The sequence below is a fragment of the Ailuropoda melanoleuca genome, chromosome 3 (assembly GCF_002007445.2).
Source record: "Ailuropoda melanoleuca isolate Jingjing chromosome 3, ASM200744v2, whole genome shotgun sequence".
In the NCBI taxonomy this organism is placed as follows: Eukaryota; Metazoa; Chordata; class Mammalia; order Carnivora; family Ursidae; genus Ailuropoda; species Ailuropoda melanoleuca.
The window spans coordinates 118,606,040-118,619,100 of record NC_048220.1 but is presented as its reverse complement, the minus strand read 5'-3'; the positions used below and the strand labels follow the sequence as shown (position 1 = coordinate 118,619,100).

Below are 13,061 nucleotides of genomic sequence, written 5' to 3'. Positions count from 1 at the left end.
GGCACAGCGGTTAAGCGTCTGCCTTCGGCTCAGGGCGTGATCCCGGCGTTATGGGTTCGAGCCCCACATCAGGCTCCTCTGCTGTGAGCCTGCTTCTTCCTCTCCCACTCCCCCTGTTTGTGTTCCCTCTCTCGCTGGCTGTCTCTATCTCTGCCGAAAATAAATAAAATCTTTAAAAAAAAAAAAAAAAAGAAAAAAAAAGAAAAAGAAACTGAGGATGATATGGTTGTAATGTATGAATGCTAATTTTCTGATTTTGATGGGTGTCTTCTATGTAACGTCCTTGTTTGTAGAAAATACACACTAAAATATTCAGAGGTAAGAGAACATCAGTTTGTCACTCACTCTCAAATGAGTCATGAAAAAAAGTCCCTTGTACTATATATGCAATTTTCCTATAAGTTTCTGACTGTTCCAAATTAATTTTTTTAATTTTTAAAACTGAGAAATCATACATAATTTGGTCATTGGCCTGTATTCATTCATAGCTTTATTCTTTCCCTTTTTTTTAATTCTATATTCCTAATTCTATTAAGTTTATGAAATCCAAAAGAGTTGAATTTATTTGGTATGATTAATGTCATCTATAAAAAGAAAGTAGCTGAATTTTTATAAAATAAGCTTTAAAAGAAAAACTATTCAAGTACAGCAAAGAGGACCATTAAGATGCTAGCCATCCTCATATTTTATACTATAACATTGTTTTTCAATTGCTTAGAACCCTAATAATCTAAATGAAAAATTACTATTTTTATAAACTTTAAATATAAATAAAATTATAAATAAATATAAACAAAAATTCTTTAAAAAGAGCTAACCAGGGGTGCCTGTGTGGCTCAGTGGGTTAAGCTCCTGACTCTTGATTTCGGCTCAGGTCATGAACTTAGGGTTGTGGGATGGAGCCCCAATTTGGGGCTCCACACTCTGCGGGGAGTCTGCTTGTGAGTCTCTTCCTCTCCCTCTGCCCCCCTCCCCGCTTGTGCACACACACACACTCTATAAAATAAATAAATAAATAAATAAATAAATAAATAAATAAATCTTTTTAAAGAAAAGCTAACCAAATGCAAGAGGAATGATAGCATCAGAAAAGCATCATTTGCAGTTCCTAATGAAGTAACAGATCTAGTCAACAGTGTCAGTGGTTGCTAAAACTATTAGGTGAAAGTAGATGGGAAACTTTATTAGATGAACTGACACAGCCTACAATCTTAAAACTACTAACTGTGAGACAAAGACATTATATTACTCCTGATATGTTGCTATGTAGATGGGAAGTACACAGAACTATCTATGAAATATTCTTTTTTTTTTAAGATTTTATTTATTTGAGAGAGACAGAGTGAGCATAAGCAGTGGAGGGTAGGGGTAGAAGGAGAGGGAGAAGCAGACTCCCCACTGAGCAGGGAGCCCAACGTGGGGCTTGATCTCAGGACCCCAAGATCACGACCTGAGTTAAAGGCAGACACTTAACCAACTGAGCTATCCAGGGCCAATGAAATATTCTTAAAAAGATAAAAAATTTAAAACTGAACCTTAATCTCTGACTCTAAACACCAACTGACAAGAAATAAAGAAAATAAGGGAACATACTAAATACACCAGGAGAATAAAATCAACCAAATTCAGAATGTAAAAAATGTTATTGGATAAATGATGCCGTTTCTTCAACAAATAAATGGCATTTTAAAGGGGAGGGAGAGATGGGGCACCTGGGTGACTCAGTCATTGAGCATCTGCCTTTGGCCCGGGGCGTGATTCCGGGGTCCTGGGATCAAACCCCACATCAGGCTCCCTCCCCAGCTGGGAGCCTGCTTCTTCCTCTCCCACTCCCCCTGCTTGTGTTCCCTCTCTCACTGGCTGTCTCTCTGTGTCAAATAAATAAATAAATAAAATCTTTTAAAAAAAATAAAATAAAGGGGCGCCTGGGTGGCACAGCGGTTAAGCGTCTGCCTTCGGCTCAGGGCGTGATCCCGGCGTTATGGGATCGAGCCCCATATCAGGCTCCTCTGCTATGGGCCTGCTTCTTCCTCTCCCACTCCCCCTTCTTGTGTTCCCTCTCTCGCTGGCTGTCTCTATCTCTGTCGAATAAATAAATAAAATCTTTAAAAAAAATAATAAAATAAAATAAAATAAAATAAAGGGGAGGGAGAGAGTGGCACCTTGGTGGCTCAGTCAGTTAAGCATCTGGCTCTTGATTTCAGTGCTGATCACGATCTCAGGGCTGTGAGATGGAACCCCAAGATGGGCTCCATGCACAGTGGGGAGCCTGAGATTCTCTCTCTCCCTCTCGTTCTGCCTCTCTCCCCACTCATATGTGTATTCTCTAAAATAAATAAATAAAATCTTTTTAAAAGGAGGGAAGGGGGAGAAACTGCTATATATGTATTATGTAGCTATAGATATGCACGTAAATATAAGGGGGGAGTATTAAGAGACATAATAACCAAATGCAATATATGAAGATCTTTTTTGGACTTTAGTTTAAATAAACCAGTTAGAAACAGATATTTAGCAGCTGCCTAAAAGAATAAGGAAGATCTCTATGAACTGCGATTTCTAAAATATATTGTTAATTGAAAAAAGTAAAGTGCAGGGACACCTGGGTGGGTGGCTCAGTCGGTTAAGCATCTGCCTTTGGCTCAGGTCATGATCCCAAGGTCCTGGGATCAAGCCCCACACCGGACTCCTTGCTCAGCGGGTAGCCTGCTTCTCTCTCTTCCCGCTGCTTCCCCTGCTTCTGCTCTTTCTCTGTCTCTCTGACAAATAAATAAAATCTTTTTAAAAAATAAATAAAACAAACTTCACTGACTCTTAAAAAAAGAGAAAAGTAGAATGCAAAAGAGTATACATAGGGGTGTCTGCCTGGCGCAGTTGGTAGAGAAAGTGACTCTTGATCTTGAGTTTGAGCCCTACATTGAGTGTGGAGTCTCTTTAAAAAAAAGAGTATACTGAGTATGCTACTTCGTATGTAAGGAAAGAAAATAACATATGCATCATTTAATTTTGCAAAAAGAAACAGAAAAATGAAACAAAAATTAACAAAACAGGTTAACTACCATGGGGCGGGGTGGCAAAAAAAAGTGGAAAGGCTAGGGAGAGAGGGATAGTCAATATACCTTTCTGTATAGTTTTGACTTTTGGAATTACATTAATAAACAAGAATAGAGGGGGGACATAAAACTTAATACAAAGAGAAGTAAATCCGACCATATTTCAAATGAGTAAAATAACCACAATGAAAAGAGAAAGGATTAATTCAAATAACTTTAAATACAGTATTTTGACTATATGCTCTCAAACTGAAGATAAAAAGAACTACAAACAAATCTCAAATTCTTCTTAGTGGTTTGTTTTTCCTAGGGGTACAAGTATAGAAATTATGAAGCTATTTTTCTGTACTATAGGACTGAGCAGATGAACATATACCTACATACATATGTGTGTGTGTATGTGTGTATGTGTATAGCTGTTGATGGGAGCCAGCATTTTCATTGTAGAAGAAAGGGAAAACAAAGAATGGGGAAAGGTAAAGAAGAGCCCTAAGGGGCTGGATAAGAACTAGAGGTATCAGTATAAAAACTCATGATTTCTAGCTCTGTCTTCTAAAAGGGCCTATAGAAGCAATGACACTCGTAGCAATGAGCAAACCTAGCACCCAGATTTTGGTTTCTTTTCTTTCCTTTTTTTTTTTTTTTTTTAAAGATTCTACCCACCCATTTGAGAGACAGAGAGAAAAAGCAAAAGCGGGGGAGGAGCAGAAGGAGAGGGAGAATCATACTCCCTGTTGAGCACAGAGCCCAATGTGGGGCTTGATCCCAGGACCCCGAGATCATGGCCTGAGCCAAAGTCAGACACTTAACCTGACTGAGCTACCCAGGCGTCTCCAGACTTTGGTTTCTAAGTACCATTCCTCAGTAAGAGAAACCAGGGCTCCCTGAAAAAACAGCTGATTTCGGGGCAGGGATAGTGAAGGAAACAGATGGACCTGGAACATCTTGTTCCAAAGTAAGGAAGCAAACACATGATGGGGACATATCAAAAAGAAACAGGACCAAGGGGTGCCTGGGTGGCTCAGTTGGTTAAGCATCCAATTCTTGGTTTCAGCTCAAGTCATGGTCTCAGGGTTATGGGACCAAGCCCCACCTAGGGCTCCCATGCTGAGGACAGAGTCCGCTTGGGATTCTTTCCCCATTCCTCTCCCCACCCCCACCCTCCCCCACCCTGGTGCTCACACATGCTCGCTCGCTCTCTCTCAAATAAATAAATTAAAGAAAGACAGAGAAAGAAAGGAAAGGAAAGGAAAGGAAAGGAAAGGAAAGAAGGAAGGAAGGAAGGAAGAAAAGAAAAGAAAAGAAAAGAAAAGAAAAGAAAAGAAAAGAAAAGAAAAGAAAAGAAAAGAAAAGNGAAAGGAAAGGAAAGGAAAGGAAAGAAAAGGAAAGGAAAGGAAAGGAAAGGAAAGAAGGAAGGAAGGAAGGAAGAAAAGAAAAGAAAAGAAAAGAAAAGAAAAGAAAAGAAAAGAAAAGAAAAGAAAAGAAAAGAAAAGAAAAGAAAAGAAAGAGAACCAAGATTGATGGGCTAAATCCCACAGGTCAAATTTGAGACACTCTGAGCATCAAAATAAAGAAGATGAGCAACAGGTCACAATCAATTAAGTAAAGAATAAATGAGGCCACACTGATTTGAGGGTAGATGTGGAAAATCACCATTTTACAACTATCATAGCAGAAACTGATTCAGGGATGAACCGTCAAAGGATGCTAAACCAGGCAGAGGGAGAGGGAGGATTCTGACAAGGCACAGGATATTTACATCATCTGGAGGTATTTCCCCACAATTGCAGCTGGCCCTTGAACAACACAGGTTTAAACTATGAGTATCTACTTATACATAGATTTTTTTCAATAAATACGGTATAGTACTGTAAATGTATTTTCTCATATGATTTTATTAATGCCATTTTCTTTTCTTTAGCTTACTATATTATAATACAGCATATAATACATACAACGTAGAAAAATATGTGTTAAATACTTGTTATTGGTAAGGCATGGCCAACTGTAGGCTATTAGTAGTTCAGTTTTTCTGGAGTCAGCAGATTTACAATTGCATGGGGGTGGGGGTTGGCACCCCTAACCCTCACGTGCTTTAAAGGTCAACTGTACTTAATTTGCAAAAAAAGGAGAAAAATAACAGTGAACAGGGAAAAAAAATGATAGTGGAGAAAACGGATTAACATAAAAGGGAGACATTATGCTCCTCTGATTGTGATAATTTGAAAGACGTAACATTTTATTTATATAGTATTCCAGCAAAAAATTCAAACCTAACTATTCATGAGGAAACTAATTCATACTGAAGACTTTGATATAAATGGGCTATTAGTCCTTAAAAATATCACTATCATGATAAAGGCTCAAGAACTATTCAAAGTTAAAGAAGATTAATGACACTTGACATAACTGGAAATATGGACCACAGCACAGCTAAAAGTAACATATCAATGTTAAAATTCGTGAATTTGACAAATGTACGTGTTTACGTAAAAGAGTATCATTGCTTTTAGGAAATACATATTGTACTACTTGAGTAGTAAGGCAGAAAGAGGCATGATGCATGCAATCCACTCTCAAACAAGTCAGAAAAAAACAATGTGTGTACACAAGCATAAAGAGAAGAAAAAAGCACGGGGCAAAATATAAACAAGTGGGCAAACTGGGTAACAGTATAGGAGTTCTTTAGTATTATTTTTTGCAATTTTTCCATAAACCTGAATTTCAAATTCAAAAAAGATGAAAATTGAATATGACAGGGTATTAGATGACATTGAGGAATTAATGTTATTTTTGGTGGTATGTGGTAATTCTATTACGGACTTTGGGGTTTTTTTTAAGGGTGCTTACCTCTCCCAGATATGAGAGATACAATATATACTTAAGTATTTACGCCAGGAATTTGCTTTAAAATACTCCAGAAGTATGGTCATATATAAGCCTTTCAACTAAAATGTAAAGGATAAAAAGATGGTTCAAGGTGTAAAGATAGACTCCTACAGGATTTGATGATGAGGGACGGTCTTTCATCTTTTAGAACTCTAAAAATATGTTCTCATCTCCCGTTTCATGGCAAAGATTATTTCTGCCTCCTGGTGAACTGGCAGTCAAAACATTAATGCTACATACGGATAATAATAAACATCACGAAACTAATAAAATTAGTTAATGGTAGAAAGAAATTTTAAAAAATAAATTCAATCACACCCATAAAATAGGTTAGGAGGAAACACACGTTAAGTCTACCCCCAAAAAGTACCTTCATTCAAAATTCACCGGCGAAAGCAATTTCCAGAGAATAATTCAAGTTCTGTTTTCTCCACCACAGACGAGCCTAAGAAATCGCATCTGTTCCTCAGTGCTCAATTTATACGCAAGAACGTCAGACCCAAGTTCCCCACGACCACCTCGCACAAGTCAGGGGTCATCCCCTGGGACCCCTCCCGGGCTTCCTACCCGACCTGCGGCGTAGGCTCGGTAGGGAGGGCGGCCCTGTGCCCCGTGGGGTGCTTGCCGCGGCGCCCCCCCGACCAGGAGCTGGAGGACCAGGGTCCGGCCGAGGGCTGGCGCGCACCGGAGGTCGTCGCGATCCCCGGAGCTCCCGCGCCTCCGTCAGCCTCAGGATGCTGCGGCGGGAGGGCGACGCGGGGAGGCTGGGGAGAGCCGAGCGCGAGGGAAGGACGAGGGGACGGGGTGTGGCGGAAGGAGGAGGGGGATGGGGGTGAGGGAGGTCGCGGAGGGACAGGACGCGAGGGCGCAGGTAGCGACCGAGGAGCCCCCGTACGCCGGCGGCCGGGCGGGGAGGGGGCCGCAGTCGTGAGTGGCAGGAATCTGCGGGCAGTTACCTCCGCCGGGGCTCCGCCCGTCCGAGGCGGGGAAGGCGCGGCGAGGCGGAGGGAGAAACGGGCCGCATAGCGAGAAAGCAGAACGGCGACGGGCAGGGGCCCGGCCGGCCGCCCAGACGCGAGCCTGTGTCCTGACGACGGCGGAGGGCGGGGAAGGAGACGCTGGCAGCGCCAGGGCGCCTGCTCAGAGCGGGTGGGGAGCGCGGGCGGGAAGCTCGGGAGGCTCCTCCTTCCTCCTCCTCACCCTGGCGCTCCGGTGTTCCCACCCCTAGTTTTCCAAACCGCTGGGAGCTCCCGGCTCCAGGCTTCCGCCTCCCGCCGCCGGGCTCCTCCGCGGGCTCCCGGTGCCCCCGGTCTGCGCAGCTTCCGCCGGGGGTTCATCCCTTCGGCGCGCTTCCGACGCTCGCCTCTTGAGTGCCCAGGCACTGCACGGCGCTTTTCGGGGGACTGTTTAGTAACCGACTGATGTGTAACTCCCGGGCTGCCACCTCCGTTGTGGAGACCTCCCCGGACCCGTAAATAAAAGGGTCGCACAAAGCACTCCACAGATAGGTGTGCAACCTACAGCCCTAAGGAAAGCGTGTCTGTACTCGCCACCCTAGTAACTTGTTAGTTTACGGTACTGTTTTGGCTTCCTTTGCCCCAGTCCTGGTCCAGCGGACTGACCAGGGACAGGGGTCACCTACAAGCTGCTCTAGAGCTCTGTCTAGCCTGGAAAAGCATTTTTTCTGTAGCTTAAATTTTAATGCCTTAGGCAGTGGCATGCTCTGTTTCCCTCCTCGCCCTTCTCTTCACACGTTGATGTCACGGGCCTGGTTTGGGGGATTTTGTTTTGTATTCTACAACGTTTCTTTATTGAGGGTTTGCTTCATTCTGCATTTACACTATAACATTACTGAAGTTCTCATACATAAACGTGTACACTATAGTTTTGTTCTTTAATATCAGAAACAATGAGTCAATATATATTTTAAAGTTTTTGATTTAGTGTTTCTCAATTCTAGCTGCATATTGGAATTATTTGGAGAGCTTTTAAAAAATATTGGCACTTGCGGTCCACTCCTGAAGATTCTGATTTGATTGATCCGGAATAGAACCCACGCTTGTCTGGCGTTTAGAAGTTCCCCAAGTCTAGCAGTGCTGGGCACAGTCCCTTGAGTGTGGACTCTTGATTTGGCGCGGGTTATAATCTCAGGGTGGCGAGATGAGCCCCAGGTCAGACTGGCTGTGGGCATGGAGTCTGTTTGAGATTTTCTCCCTCTCCCTCTGCCCCTCCCCCCTGCTTGTGCTCTTTCTCTCTCAAATAAATAAATAAATAAAATCTCCAAAAGTTCCCCGGGGTCTTTACTGGAATTAAAATTAAAAAAAATAAAAAGAATCACACTGAAAAAACAAGATAATAGGGGCTCCTGGGTGGTGCAGTCGTTAAGCGTCTGCCTTCGGCTCAGGGCGTGATCCCGGCGTTATGGGATCGAGCCCCACATCAGGCTCCTCTTCTATGAGCCTGCTTCTTCCTCTCCCACTCCCCCTGCTTGTGTTCTCTCTCTCGCTGACTGTCTCTCTCTCTGTCAAATAAATAAATAAAATCTTAAAAAAAAAAACCAAGATAATAAGATTTCCCCAAGTGATTCAAATATGAAGTGAAGGTAGAGCCTGATACGTATATTACAAAATAGACGTTCTTAATCATAATACTAATTCACAGGCTCCAGTATCATGAACGTTGCATATTGGCCTCGTTTGAATCTTTGTCAGATAGGTGACAATGGTAATATGCATTTTTGATTTCTAGTGAGGTTGAACATTTTTCAAATATTTCCTATCCATTTGTAATTCTCCTTTTATGAATTGTCTCTTTATATTCCCTGACCATTTGTTCAATTTCATTGTTCAAGTTTTTATTATTGTAAATAACTACTCATGAGAATTAATTATTCTGCCAAATAGAGCAAATCTGTCATTTAGTTTTTCATTTTGATGTAAGTTATATGAAAATATGAAATAACTAAACCTATTTTTATAAAGCTTTTCATTATTATTATCCTCATTTAAATCAAATGTCAGCTAGTGTCACTATACTTTTTTTTCTTTAAGATTTATTTATTTCAGAGAGAGCATGGCTGTCCCCAGGTGGCAGGGGGAGGGGCAGAGGGAGAAGGAAAAAATCCCAAGGAGACTCCGCACTGAGAGTGGAGCCCTTCTCATGACCCCCAGATCATGACCTGAGCTGAAACCCAGAGTCAGAGGCTTGACCAACTGAGCCACCCACATGCTCAAGAACACCAGTTTTAAAAGAATTTCAGAGGGTTGGAAGAGAACGAACAAAAGTGTGGTGTCATGAAAGCCTAGGAAGGATGAGTCTAGGAAGGAGTAACCAACCATGTGAAAATCCAAGTAAGGACAAATAAAAATAAGGCTCAGAATTCCCACAGCAGCAGTGTTGGTGTTTTGTAGTTATAGTGCCAGATATATAACTGAAATCCTTTTGGTAGCAGATAATAAAATCAAATCTGACTAGCTTGAGCAAGAAAGGGAATTTATTGTAGAGATTGTGGTGTATCCCACAGAATCTAAGGAGTGGTTTCAACTACCAGTCCTTGGAAGGAACGGGAACCAGGACAGATCATAGGCATTCTCTGTAGAACAGTGCTCTCCAGTAGAAACTTACAGAATGGTGAAAAGATTCTGTGTCTGCTCTGCCCAAAGTGGTAGCCATTAGCCACAATGGTATCGAGCACCTGAAATGTAACTAGAGCAGCTGAGACACTGATTTTTTAAAATTTTATTTTTTTTAAGATTTTATTTATTTGACAGAGAGAGAGACAGCCAGCAAGAGAGGAAACACAAGCAGGGGAGGTGGGAGAGGAAGAAGCAGACTGCCAGCGGAGGAGCCTGATGTGGGGCTCGATCCCAGAACACTGGGATCACGCCCTGAGCCGAAGGCAGACACTTAACAACTGAGCCACCCAGGCGCCCCTTAAATTTTATTTTAATTAAATTCAAATAACTACATGTGGCTAGTGTCTTCCGTATTTTACAGCACAGCTTTAAAACCTTGCCACTAATATGACTCAATTCCAATTATTCTCAGTTCAAAATTGCAAATCTCTTGGCAGGAAAGTGCAAACAGTGCAGTTCAGGTAAAGGATCCATTTCTGGACCAGTCCGCTATGGCTAGGATCACATAGTACAGAAATGGCTGCTGAGTGCTTATTTGTGTGTATTTGAGGCCTTTCTTTCAGCACAAGGGGAATCATTCTAAGCTGAGGTCTATTACAAGATGGAGTGATGAATTATTTAGGATAAGACTAGGCTGCCATATCAAAAAGGCCCTACAAAAAATCAGTGGCCCAAAGAACAGAGACATTTATTTCTCCCTTATGAATCTATTACAAGGTGACTGATTCAACTTGGAGGAGTAGCTCTCACCCGTACAATTATTCAGAGATTCTGATTCCTTCAAGATACTTTCTCTGGCGTTCTTCAGTGTCTTATTGCATAATCAAACTGGGTCACCATGGATTTCAGCCAAGAGAAGGGGAATATGAGAGAGTATGTCCACAGTATTAAGATCTGAGCCCAGAAGTAGAACACAATATTTCTGCTTCTGCTGCATTAGGGAGAACTTAATCACATGGACATTGCAAGGGAGGCTGGGAAACGTAGACCAGCAATGCACCCAGTAATACTGAAAGAATGTTTTGGTGCACAATTATTATTATAGACAACTAATTTGGTGGACAATTATTACAAGTAGTTAGATTTTTAAAATAACAATACGTATTTCCTGCCTTCAAGGTTATCACAGTTTTGGTAAGGAGATAGATGACTATTTAACTAGCAATGAATAAGGAACATGTTGTAAGAATGCAAAGAATGACTTAAAATGGTATTTCTCAAACGTTAAGGTATAGAGGAACCACTTGAGAATCTTATTAAAATGCAGATTTTGACTCAGTAGGTTTGGGGTGGGGGAGCCTTGAGATCTGATTTCTTAACAAGCTTCCAGTGATGCCACACTTCAGGTCCTTAGACCATACTTTGAGTAGCAAGTAGTTGCAGATTCAGCAGAGGAAATGGCAATTGAACTACACCTATGTGTTATGTGATTAAGAGTCCAAGTTTGGTGGCGCGCCTTGCTGGTACAGTAGGTTAAGCATATGACTCTTGGTTTCGGCTCAGGTTATGATCTTGGGTGGTAATCTTGGAGTTGTGATCTTGGGGTCGTGAGATCGAACCCCACGTATCGCCCCACGTCCCACCCCATGTCACACCCCGAGCTCAGTGCAGAGTCTGCTTAACACGGTCTCTCCCTTTCTCTCTGCCCCTCCCCCTTCAAATAAATAGTAAATCTTTTGAAAGAAAATAAAAGGGAGTCTAGATTCGGATGTTAGACATCCTATGTTTAATTCCAAACTCTATGATCTACCAGCTGATTTAAACTGCTTATCTTTAAGCAAGATTTTTAAGATCTTAAGTAACAGAGAACCTAAACTGGATTTAACAATAAAAGAAACCGGGGGCGCCTGGCTGGCTCAGTCGTTAAGTGTCTGCCTTTGGCTCAGGGTGTGATCCCGGAGTCCTGGATCGAGCCCCACATCAGGCTCCTCCACTGGGAGCCTGCTTCTTTCTCTCCCACTCCCCCTGCTTGTGTTCCCTCTTTCGCTGGCTGTCTCTCTCTCTCTGTCAAATAAATAAAATCTTTAAAAAAAAACAATAAAAGAAACCAAACAATAAATGATTAGCTCATTAATGCAGGGGTTCAGCAGGTTTCTTGCAAGTTTTGATCAGGTGGGGCTTTGGTTCTATATTTCTCTAATTATTGTCACTCTGCCTTTTGTCTTCAGAATGGCTTCTTTTGTGGTAAAGTGAGAAGATGGCAAATCTACCATTTTACAAAGAAAATGTAGTTTATAATTTTTTTCTGTAATTGAATATTCTTCATGAGCCCTTACCCCTGTGTGTAGCAGGGAAAATCTTTATCTTGACATTAATAGTACTTCCATTTCTTCTTTGGTAAGAATTTTAAATAAATGCTGTATCTTGTGGCTTTTCTTCTCCTCATTCTATTTAATCTGTAGGGTAGATTCATAGTGATAGTGGGAAGAGGGGTTGTGGGCCCTAAAGGCAATGGGGAGAGAGTACTTGGGTTCAAACTTCATTTTCTATATTCTTACCCACTGCTTCAGGATGTTTGATGTTTGCTCCTAATCTCTTGGATTGGTATCTACTGTGGTACAGCGGGTTAGCCTCTTTCTCCCCTGATGATGCTACACTGCCCACTAAGCCTCAGCCTTTCTTCTTTCCATTCTGTGCCTCTTCAGGGGGTCCCCTTGCTCTCAACTTCCCCAGAGCATGTAAGTTACATGCCTCAAACTTGACTTAAGTGCTGAGAGCAGCTCAGTTCCTTTCCCTATCGCATTACTATGTTTTATTCTAGTGGGATCACCCCCATATTGGGGGGTGGGCAACCTAAAGGACAATTTTTTCCAATGACAGAGAAAAACTCCTTGGCTTTCAACTTTCTTCTTCACCCCATCCTCATGAGATTTTATCTTGAAATACATGCATATCTGATTCCTTGTTTCCACTAAGCCAGAGGGGCTTCCTCTTCTTGCCTGCACAGTACTCCTCTTAAACATATTCTGAGCCTTCTTTGGATTGCCCTGCATTGTGGCTTATGGCAAAATGCCATAGTCAGACTTTACTGTTTTGAATTTGGTATTTAACAAGAAATTTAGAGAACTCCTTTCTCTGTAAATAAAGCTGAACTGTTTAGACTGCTGTCTCATTAAAGAATCAAGTAATTTTACTTGGGGACTTGAAACTGAAAATGAAAACTTTGCTTTGAGTGGTATCTTCTTTTTTTTTCTCATTGAACTTTTGTTCTAATGGATCTCAAATTCTGTGACAGATTTTTAATACTTTCCATTAAAAAGTACTGATTTTAAAAACTAATAACTTAAAACTGCCACACACACACACACACAAAAACCCCAAATGGTCACAAAACATTCTCCTTTCCTTCTGAAGGTTTTACAATGCATTGTTATTATTAACCAGTCTTTTATATTAAACTTAAATGGCCAATTGACACAAAGAGTTCTGAGACCGTTCTTCCACCACTGATTAAAACTGTGGTGGCTGGTATTGGGGCTAATAT

At 41.6% G+C, this 13,061-nt stretch overlaps 1 protein-coding gene across 15 annotated transcripts in view; it reads right to left on the bottom strand.

The window, feature by feature from the left end:
* The window catches only part of CPLANE1 (ciliogenesis and planar polarity effector 1), a 140,686-nt gene extending 133,494 nt beyond the window's left edge, over positions 1 to 7,192 (bottom strand). For 6 of the 15 annotated variants that reach the window (XM_034656999.1, XM_034657004.1, XM_034657005.1 and 3 more), the window contains exon 1: positions 6,899 to 7,190. The gene's annotated coding sequence lies outside the window, so the exon portion shown is untranslated. Of the gene's footprint in view, positions 1 to 6,312; positions 6,388 to 6,898 lie in introns of all 15 variants that reach the window. The other 9 variants (XR_004624323.1, XR_004624324.1, XR_004624321.1 and 6 more) reach the window with 4 other exon arrangements.
* Between the last annotated feature and the right edge of the window lie 5,869 nt (positions 7,193 to 13,061).